Source organism: Protomyctophum bolini (assembly GCF_963924005.1).
Source record: "Protomyctophum bolini genome assembly, chromosome: 1".
NCBI lineage: Eukaryota > Metazoa > Chordata > Actinopteri > Myctophiformes > Myctophidae > Protomyctophum > Protomyctophum bolini.
In genome coordinates, this window is record NC_137862.1 from 31,821,819 (window position 1) to 31,832,835 (window position 11,017).

The following is an 11,017-nucleotide window of genomic DNA, read 5'->3' on the forward strand; positions in this document are numbered from 1 at the left end:
GGCGTAGTGATATTTTTAGCATGTACATGTTGTAAAATTAAAACATTGTGACAGCGCACACTATGCACTTAGTTGTAGCGTTGGAGTGCTGGCTCAAGAAAATAAAACCACAAGCTAAATGGCTGACAAGTGCAGCCAACATACAGCAGCGCTTCTGTCCAATTGGCTGGCACGCGGTCAGGGTTCATTCATCTTCTGTCCTATTGGCTGGCACGCGGTCAGGGTTCATTCATCTTCTGTCCTATTGGCTGGCACGCGGTCAGGGTTCATTCATATTCTGTCCTATTGGCTGGCACGCTGTCAGGGTTCATTCATCTTCTGTCCTATTGGCTGGCACGGGGTCAGGGTTCATTCATATTCTGTCTTATTGGCTGGTCCATTCATAAGAGTTGAACCCGATGCTTCACAGAGGTTGGACTTCACATGCTTCAATGCTCCGCCTCTTTTCTCCCGTATAATAACAGTGAACAGGGAAGCTGGCACGTATGGCACGCCTGACACGGATGTGTGTGATGCTGGCTTTAGAAATGCCAATTCACAGAAAGCAATGATGCACAGACACTGTTAACCAGGGGTGGAAAGTATTTGTACTATTTCCAATATTTGTACTTCTACTCCACTACATCTCAGATCCAAATATTGTACTTTTCCTCCAATATATTTATTTGATAGCTTTAGTTACTAGTAATTTTGTAGATTTAAATTATTATTAGAAAACATACAGTAACCACTTCGGCCCTTCGGCCATTTGAAAATAGCCGATTTACAAGCTCACAATGTGTCACATTGTGAGCTTGTAGATCTGCTATTTTCTAACTGCACTTAACTTATAATGAGACATTCTGCATAATGATATTTTTGGCACTTTAAGTACATTTTGATGCAAATGCTTTTGTACTTTTATTCAAGTACATTTTGAATTCCGGACCTTTACTTGCAACAATTTTTTACAACACAGTATTGATACTCAAGTACAAAATGTGAGTACTTTTTCCACCACTGCAAACAAGCTGTCTTCTAGCATTCGACAAACAACAATTACACTGTGTGAGAGGCTTATCTCACCCCGCCCCCTCACTCTGCCAGCTCAATTTGAGTCTTATTTCTCTATATAACGAATGTCCTGCAATGAGTTTTATCCCGATATGAATGCACTCTGTTCCAACACGATCATTCACAACAATAACGCAAAAAACCCCTCAGCATTTTGGCTGTTGCCATGGGAATGCTTATATGGCTGTACTGCCGCTATAGTCGCGTTACACTGACCCAGTCTTTGGCTGAGGGAGACGCATTGCAGCATTTCTGAGAGGGAGGGGAGTGGGAGAGAGAGAGCGTGGACCCGCGTGCTGCAGGATAGAATGCACGTAGCACAGAACACGGGAGGTTACGACAAGTGCCACGGCAGCAGTAACATAACAAGCATGCAGGTGTTACGCCCTGGAATCTACATTTAGCACAAATGAGCTCACGAGCCCATCCCCAACTCAAACATTTGAGACAGAGGATACAGCAGTCCGTTTTCTTTCCCTTACTCTTCGCTATTGAAGGAATGATAAAAATAAATGACCAGAACTGACCCCTAAATTACATATGCCTTAACACCCAGAGGTTGCATTGTGTAAGCTCATTAGATGTCCCTTACTTACGCTAATAGGGCAGATGCAACAAGGCAACTGCCAACGGTGATGTTTGACATTCTAATAGCTTTCACAGCATCTCTCTGTGAGAAAATGTGTCAGCTGAGAGAGAGCCCGGGAACGATAAGCCACTTTGTTCACACAAAATGTCTAAACTTATATCAGAGGCATATGCATAGTAGTAGTAGGGCTGAATAAAGCCACCACGGAATGGTTTAGAGACGTACTGTACAAATTGTACTCTTGATGTCACAGTGTCTTCTGAAATAGGTTAACTGTTTGAATTTGTTCAGCTGCCAAGCAAGTAAATAGAGTGGAAATTGTTGCACAGGGGAATTAGGAGTAACAATATAACAACAGCAAATGCCAATATTTACATTCCACATATACCTTATGACAGGAAGGGTGACCAGATAGCCATGTGCCTCAAATTATGGAACTACAATCATATTTCTCATCTCTTTTAGTACCCTCTAAGTGCCATGACATCATCCAGAGACCTGTCCCCATGCCAAAGGTTTCGTCAAATTGAGTGAATTGACGTCGCTTGAGAGTAGTACAGATAAAACAGCATGTCTGTGTTGCACAATCAAAAGGAGAATCAGGAAATGTCTCTCCTACGACCTTCATTTCCTTCATGTCAGAGAATAATATGCTATGTAATAACATTACATACAGTAGCCGACGTCACTCAAAGAAAGGCACAGCGGAAAGATTGCACTTATGGAAAAATAATGGAAATATGTGGCGAAATGTAAATTAATTATATCTCATGCTACAGAACCTCAAGCAACCGCTATACATTTCTGAAGACAGACATGAAGAATTTATGCTTCACTGTGTGATGCATTTGGCGTCAGGTTGGCATAATCCAAGCATGTGCCATCCTGTTTGTTATGTGATAAAAAATAGCCTCTACAAAACAATAACCTCAAATAATTAATCTTGAATCTTTTATCCTCTGATAATTCCCACAACAGATTAATATTATCTTCCTGGCAATATGTTCCAGGTGCTTCCATTCCATCTTGCACTGATCTACTCTACTGTATTATGTTGCAGTATGATTGAAAAACGTGTTTGTGTGTGTGTGTGTGTGTGTGTGTGTGTGTGTGTGTGTGTGTGTGTGTGTGTGTGTGTGTGTGTGTGTGTGTGTGTGTGTGTGTGTGCGTGCGTGCGTGCGTGCGTGCGTGCGTGCGTGCGTGCGTGCGTGCGTGCGTGCGTGCGTGCGTGCGTGCGTGCGTGCGTGCGTGCGTATGTGCGTGCGTGCGTGTGCACATTTTAGACAGTATACTGTAACAACAAAATGACTAGACAAAACAAAATTACTAGACAAAGTGGGGAAAAAGGGAGCTCCAAACAGATCTCCACCAGGATGGGATGGCTACCCAAGCCACTCAAACTTTGGAAGTCAGTCATATAGCCAATGGAATATGGAATAAATATGACAAATCTGACACACGGTACACCAGATAATGTGTGAAGCAATTTGTGTGCGATTTGGTCAAATTGACAATTGACAGTAAATCGAGAGTTGTTTTAAATAAACACAAAATGGCGGAAAATGTAGATAAGTGCAAATGGATGGGGGCTTTATGGGGAGTTGTGGAAACATCCAAGGAATCCGGGGGAAAATATTTTTTGATTGTACAATGTACAGCTCAAGAGTTATAGGAAAGAAACTTGAAGCAACCTCTTATAGCGCCACCATGAGGCCGATTGGAAGGATTTGAGGTGGCGGTTCTTCCTTGGCCTACTCTATTGGGAGTCTGCGATTAACTGTATACAGCCCTACAACAAAAACAAACAGACACAAGGGGCAGACAGGGGCCGAAAACATAATATCTGCCTTTAGGCTGTCTAGCCTGGCAGAGATAACGATAGAGACGTTAATAGGTGTTATGTGTTAATACACTGTACTGTACTGTACTGTACTGTACTGTACTGTACTGTACTGTACTGTACTGTACTGTACTGTACTGTACTGTACTGTACTGTACTGTACTGTACTGTACTGTACGACATGAGATTTAGAGGTAAGTCCATATTTCACTGGTTCACTGGTTCTTCTTCTTGTCTCTGTCATTAAATGTTTTGATGAATTGTTTCCAAGCCATAGTGCTTTCTTGGGTCTAAATCTAAAAACACGTATTGAACTGCTTGTCTTTGCAAACTGTTAATAAAGTATTCAATCAATCAATCAATCAATCAATCAACCAATCAATCAATCAATCAACCAATCTATAAATCAATCAATCACTTTATAGAACCTTACATTTTATGTCATATTATGGTAAGTAAATATGTACATCTTTTCTCCGAAGATGTGTCACGAGTCGACTCACGAGGACAACTTGAGAGAATAGTGGTTTCCATTACGACAGTTTGAAAATACGTTTTTACCACTTGAACCCCAACATTCACCAAAGATAGCTGATCTACAAGCTCACAACGTGACGCATTGTGAGCTTGTACTGTAGATCGGCTATTTCTGGCGAGGAGGTTCGGTGGTCCATCTTACTAAGTATATATGTATTTAAGTGTTTAAAATGAAGTGATATGGATAAATTCCCCAAATATTATCAAAGTATTCTATACGGCACCTCTGGATTTGGCGACACGAGACCCTATAGGGTTACCACGACACCAACAATCATCAATCCATGGTTTCACATGCACATTTGACACAACAACAACGCTACTGAGACACAGGGCTGGACTGGGGACAGTGTGTGTAGACTAGAGTTCAGTGGAGCAGCCTCTCCTACACCCAAAAAGTTAACTTTTTTTTTTGGTGGTTTTTCTTTGTGGCTTTCGCCTTTATTTTATATTTTTTATAGAGGGACAGACAGTAGGCTGACAGGAAATGGGGGAGAGAGATGGGGGAGTGACATGCAGTAAAGGCCGTCGGGATCGGGAGTCGAACCCGCAGCACACTGCCAGACTCAGGCTGCCGGCCAAGGTGCCTGGCCAAAAGTTTCCATTTTTAATATCAAATATATACATAATAAGTAGGTCCATAATAAATAGGCCTACATATTTATTCTTGTGATTTAAAGGGGCTGGCAACTATCCTCCAAAGTATATTGTGCCTTGAGTAATGTATTAATCAGGTACTGGTTTACATTTACTTATCTAAAATTAATTTATTCTAAAGTTCATTTTCACAAAATATTGAAATAATGGAAACCAGCAGCTTCCAAAAAACTATAAACAAACTTCAACAGTAACGTCGACTATCATCATGTCAAAGGTCATGTCTCACCTAGACAGGATCTGACGTGAATTCTGACATGATGGTCAAGATACAATGTATTCATAGAGCAAGCAGGTCAGGCTCTATCTCAATGGTAAAAAGTTCAGCACTTGCACAGGAAACAGGGTTCAAATTCGGGGTAGAAGAGGAAAGTTACCTTTACCATGGCAGCCCACCGGTACAATCCTTAGAAACAATAAAGCCTTATACTTGCCAATAAGCACATTCTTTGAGAGCATGTTCTCTTTGCCTAGTTTCACTGCTGTACAACACGAAGCGTTCAACAAAAGACACACACAGCCTTTTGAAATGAAACAGAGCAGTTGAAGAGTGAGTGGGTGTTCATGGCTTTAAGGAGTAATACAATGCACAGGAAGAGAGCCCATGGTGGAAAGTAAAACAGTACACTAAGTACTCAAGTACTGCAGTACATTTTTAGGTACTACTTTTACTTGAATACAAGAACGCCTGCCCCAAAACACGCTCACCCCGGGTCAAATCAGGCGACATCGGTACAGTCAATACCAGGTATTGCTAATCTTAAAGTAAAACTATGCCTAAACCTAACCTTATTCCTTAACGTAACCTCAGTAAAACTATGCCTAAACCTAACCTTATTCCTTAACGTAACCTCAGTAAAACTATGCCTAAACCTAACCTTATTCCTTAACGTAACCTCAGTAAAACTATGCCTAAACCTAACCTTATTCCTTAACGTAACCTCAGTAAAACTATGCCTAAACCTAACCTTATTCCTTAACGTAACCTCAGTAAAACTATGCCTAAACCTAACCTTATTCCTTAACGTAACCTCAGTAAAACTATGCCTAAACCTAACCTTATTCCTTAACGTAACCTCAGTAAAACTATGCCTAAACCTAACCTTATTCCTTAACGTAACCTCAGTAAAACTATGCTATAACCTAACTTTATTCCTTAACGTAACCTCAGTAAAACTATGCTATAACCTAACTTTATTCCTTAACGTAACCTCAGTAAAACTATGCCATAACCCAACCTTATTCCTAAACGTAACCTGAGTAAAACTATGCTATAACCTAACTTTATTCCCAAACGTAACCTGCAATATACTGCATGCCTAGACCTAACATAATTCCTAAACGTAACCTCAGTTAAACTATGACTATATAACCCTAAAACTATTCCTAACCTTTAACTCAGTAAAACTGCGTATTTTGGGATGAGCGTTGCGGTTACCCCTATTTTATACTTTATATAATGATCAACTATTATAAAATAGCTGATTGACAAGCTCACAATGTGTCGCGTAGTTTAACTGTAGTTAAACTACATTGTGGTATTGCTATATTTTTATTTTTGCTGGGGGTTTGCTGGGGCTCAAGTGTTTAAAACAAAAAGTTTTCTTTGTGTATCTTTGGGGGAAAGATTGACCTATTTAAGTAAATGACATAATGTATGACATGAATGTAAGCTAGGTGCTACAATAGACTGAGTGGCAAAAACTCGATTTGCCACTCACTTTATTCAGGGGTGCCGTGGATAAAACAGATGCACGAGTGACCTGAGCCAACATGGTTTGAGAACCACTGTTCTAGTGAGTGACGGGCAACCTATAGAGGGTATGCGCATGCTTAAAGTGAATGGCACATCGAGTGGCAAAGCAACATGCAAAGTGAGTTTAAGATTGTTTAATGTTGTTTAATGCAATCAATCAGATAGGAATTTTCTGTGTGGATGTATGGGCTGTCAAGGCCAGAAAGTAGGTTTTTTGACACTCAGTAGGCATTCCTGCATAACTTTCTGGTTTGATGAGGATGTCACGCGCATACCCTCTACAGCTGCCCGTCAGTCACCTACTTACTACACCTACTTATGGCACCTGAGAGGCCATGTGAGATGTAAGCTGTGTGTGTGTGTGTGTGTGTGTGTGTGTGTGTGTGTGTGTGTGTGTGTGTGTGTGTGTGTGTGTGTGTGTGTGTGTGTGTGTGTGTGTGTGTGTGTGTGTGTGTGTGTGCGTGTGCGTGTGCGTGCGCGTGTGCGTGCGTGCTTGCCTGTGGATAAACTATAGTCCACACCCCTTATATCACTCTTTGTGACTCCACACACAGGGCATAACTCTCTGGCTAGTCTATAAACACACTTGGAATGGATCATCTGACACAAACGGGGCCTGAGGTGATTGTGAATGAGGACGGTCGATCATTTTTAAATTAACCTGACAGTGTAGTTGAATCTGAAGCTGAATCTGAAGCTGAATATTAATCCATTAAAAAATGTACATGGCTATTTTGATATTCTACATTAAAGGAACTACAACATTTCAAAACTGTTTTTAACATTTAATATTGTATTGTTGCCTCAAACGTATTTCTAATGGTTTGAGCCTAAATCACCACTCTGATATAACGAGTCCATGTCATTTCTTTCTGGCTTCTGAAGCAATATGATCTGTCAGGTGGTGGGGGCACCGATATGCAAACTATTTTATCTTTGAGTCATTATAATACTGCAAGCTTGTTTCCAATCCATGCCAGCTTGGAAAATCAACAATTGCGGACATTGTAAACAAAGTGGAAATGTAAATTTGGAACTGAAGACTGAAGAGGGGGAGGGGGGGGATTATACAAAGTAGGTTGATACTGATGACATCACACGTACCAAATCAGTTGAGCTGTTCCTGAGAGCAATTTCCATAAAAGCCCCTATGTGATGAGAAAGCCTGATTGTTCAAAATTGAGCATTTGTGGCGTAAAAAATGGAAACGTTGAATTTCATGTTTTCAAGGACCTTTCAATTTTCAAGGACCTTTAATCTAATCAATATTTTTGGATATTCTAAATATTTTTTCTCTTGTTTGTTTCCATGAAAGATATTGGTGAATTAACTGTATACTGAATCAATACTGGTTTTGATTGTGGTACTGTCTAATGTGCGTATTTAACTTCATATGCCCATAATTATTCTTATGACGAACGCGTTATGAGTCTGACAGCAGAACTGATAATGACTTATTTGTATTCTCATTGGCCATGAGAGGGCAAGTACTGTCCCAGCTGGCATCATTAGTAAATTAATATGGATATAGTCCATAGGATATATATATATGGTCAAGTCAAGTCAATCATTACCATCAGTTCATTCATGCTACACTGGAGGTGTGGCTATACATCACGTCACAGATGGGATGAAATGAGAACCAATCAAACCTGTTGGTTAACTTTCGCATGCAGGTAGACTTTTTACAAATGAAACTACTGTACTTAGTTAGTTTAAAGTACTTATAGCTGAAACTACTTTAACCACGTGATGAGGCCTAGCATCCATGGGTTGAACTTTCCCCCAAAATAGCAGGTCTACAAGCGATCTACTGTATCAACTCACGGCACGTCGCAATGATGCATTTTGAGCTTGTAGATCAGCTATATTTGCCAAAGATATTTGGTCTAGAAGAAAAAGAGGGGGGGGGGTATTTTCAGCATGCAACTAAGTGTAAAATCAGCCATTACGACATCAAGGCCTGCCAAAATAGTCGACAAAATCAACTGCAGATTTAGTCGACTAAAATTTTACTACTCTCCTTATGGGTGGGATGGCTCAGGGCAGACGACAGGGCACAGCAACTTGCAATGGGCCTGGTTTTCAGGATATTCAATGAACCAGTGTCAATGTACATGTCAAATACTTCTTAAGAATGACGGGCACAATTCCAGAGAGAGCTCCTGGCATTGTGCATTAGGCACATTAGTTACAAAGGATAGAGGGCGGACTGCCCGGCCCCCTGCTATTCATTTCGATGGAAGTTGCTCAGTGGCGTTTTGAAGCACCAGAAAGAACTTCCGCATTTTTTCAATTTGGGCACCAAAATGTGTGCCCAAAATGTGGACGTGCTCAATGTTAAACCCCAGCTGTAAGGGGTTTCTTTCCTTTAGCACGGGCCCACCTGCCGTCCCAGCTCTAACCAGTAGGGCCAAGCACTTCAATGTTGGCCAGCCTTTCTGGGTGCTTGAGATCTCCACTATGACTTCCTACTAGCACCCCCCTTCAAAACCACCATGAAAGAGCACCTGCAATTTGCAACCGGACCTAGACAAGTCTTATGGCTTGCCAAAATAAATGCCCCCACTGTTCTGAGTGCAGCGTATGATTTGAATTGTTTACAATGTTTTTGGAAACCCCAGCCGTGGGGCGTGACGTAGAACCTTTTTTCAGCTTTGGGGTTTTCAGCCCAGAGAAGAAGCCTCAGTGGACACGGCCTTACCGAGGCAGATGTTTCACTCTTCCTCCAAACATTAGAATGAATGTTGTTTTACTCATCCACCATCCTATCATCTTAGAATCGTCTCATATAAGAATAGTGGTCCAAAAATAAACACTGTCTCTGCAATATTGTCGGGGAGGTGGCTCTGTATCGTTTTTCGTTTACAATAGTCACTTATATTTGATACAGCCGGTGGAAATGTAACTAATTAAACAGCACAGGGGTTGACACTAAGCCGGCCTCCTGAGGCACTTGCCTGTCGGGCCCGTATACTTGCCCAAAGGTCATGCTTACTTGAACAAAAAACGAAATCGTCCATTATAAAATGATAGGTCAAATTTGAATTAGCGTTACATTTTTACTTTATGGGGCTGTGCGATAAAAAAATACCAATACATAGCTATGAATATGACTATGGGTTCACACATTATAGCTTATAGGTAAACAGTGTTCTTCTTTTACATTCCACAGACCATAAGACAGAGCGCTTTGGCCACGTTCAGAATATCGCAGTTTCAGTAAGTAAGTAAAGGTGGGTGAATTTTTTTACCCAATCATATTTACAATACAAATACAATTGAGGGTTTTCCAGACATAGGTGTAGGTATTCAGGTGTTTAGACAGATATTTTGTGTTGCGTTTATGGACGGAATTGTGTCCACTCTCAAATGAGCACTTGCGCAACCTGAAAGCAAACTCCACCTGCCCTAAAGTTTATTTACCTGCCAGGGGCAGGTGGGCACCCCTCAGCAGTAACTTTGATATTTTCTCACTGTCAGTTGATTCTTCATATACATATGAGTCAAACTACCGGGATCATTTGTTTATCATTTTGGAACACAGTTCTTATTTGATACAATATAAAAAGTATGTGAATTCAGAAGGGAAAAAAACGCTAGCCAGGTAGGATGAGTAAACTATGTCAGATGTGCTCTATAGTGCAAAAGGAAGAGATTGCAGTAGTAGAATGAATCATGAGTCAAAGGAACAGGGAGGAGGCTATTAAATAAAAATGTATTACATGGTAGTGCATGTCCTAGAGAGTGGCAGAGGAGGCTATTAAATAAAATGTATTACAGTGCATGTCCTAGAGAGTGGCATTGAGATGATTTGAATTTCACATATCCCTTTTATTGTCAGGTGCTTTATAGAGTTGTTGCGAACGCAGTGAGCACTTACTATGAGACCTAGCAGATCATGTCTGTCTGTCTGTCTGTCTGTGTGTGTGTGTGTGTGTGTGTGTGTGTGTGTGTGTGTGTGTGTGTGTGTGTGTGTGTCTGTCCCGCTATCCAAATATGGAGTGTGTTGCATCAGCAATCACTCAGCTCCATGGGCACAAAAGAATCTGACCCTGGAGAAAAGTCTTCACACAATGAAATTATCTCTGACAATTTAGTTTCTGTCGTCAATATGCCATGTCAAAAGAAAGAGACCAACTTGAATGATAATACAAAAAGTGTCCTTAATTTTACCTCTAACAAGGATGCAGTGGTTCTCTGAAGGAGATGATGCAAAGCTCCAGAGAAGCACATTCTACAGGCCCACTGCATGTGGCTGGCAACATTTCATCGAATGAATCGATTTATTTGATTATTAAAACAAATATATCCTACATAAAACATAAAAAATAAGATCTACAAGCTCACAACTGAACAGTCAGTGTAGCTGAGCTTCCAGTAGGCTTATACAGTATCCCATTCTATACTGCTGATGTCAGCATCAAACACCCAAGCCTACTGTGTCATGTGGGATTTTAAGACACGTGTCTGCAGTGGTGTAAAGTAACTAAGTACATTTACTCAAGTACAATTTTGAAGTATTTTTTACTTTACTGGAGTATTTCCAATTTCCATTACTTTTGTGTCTACTCCACTACATCTC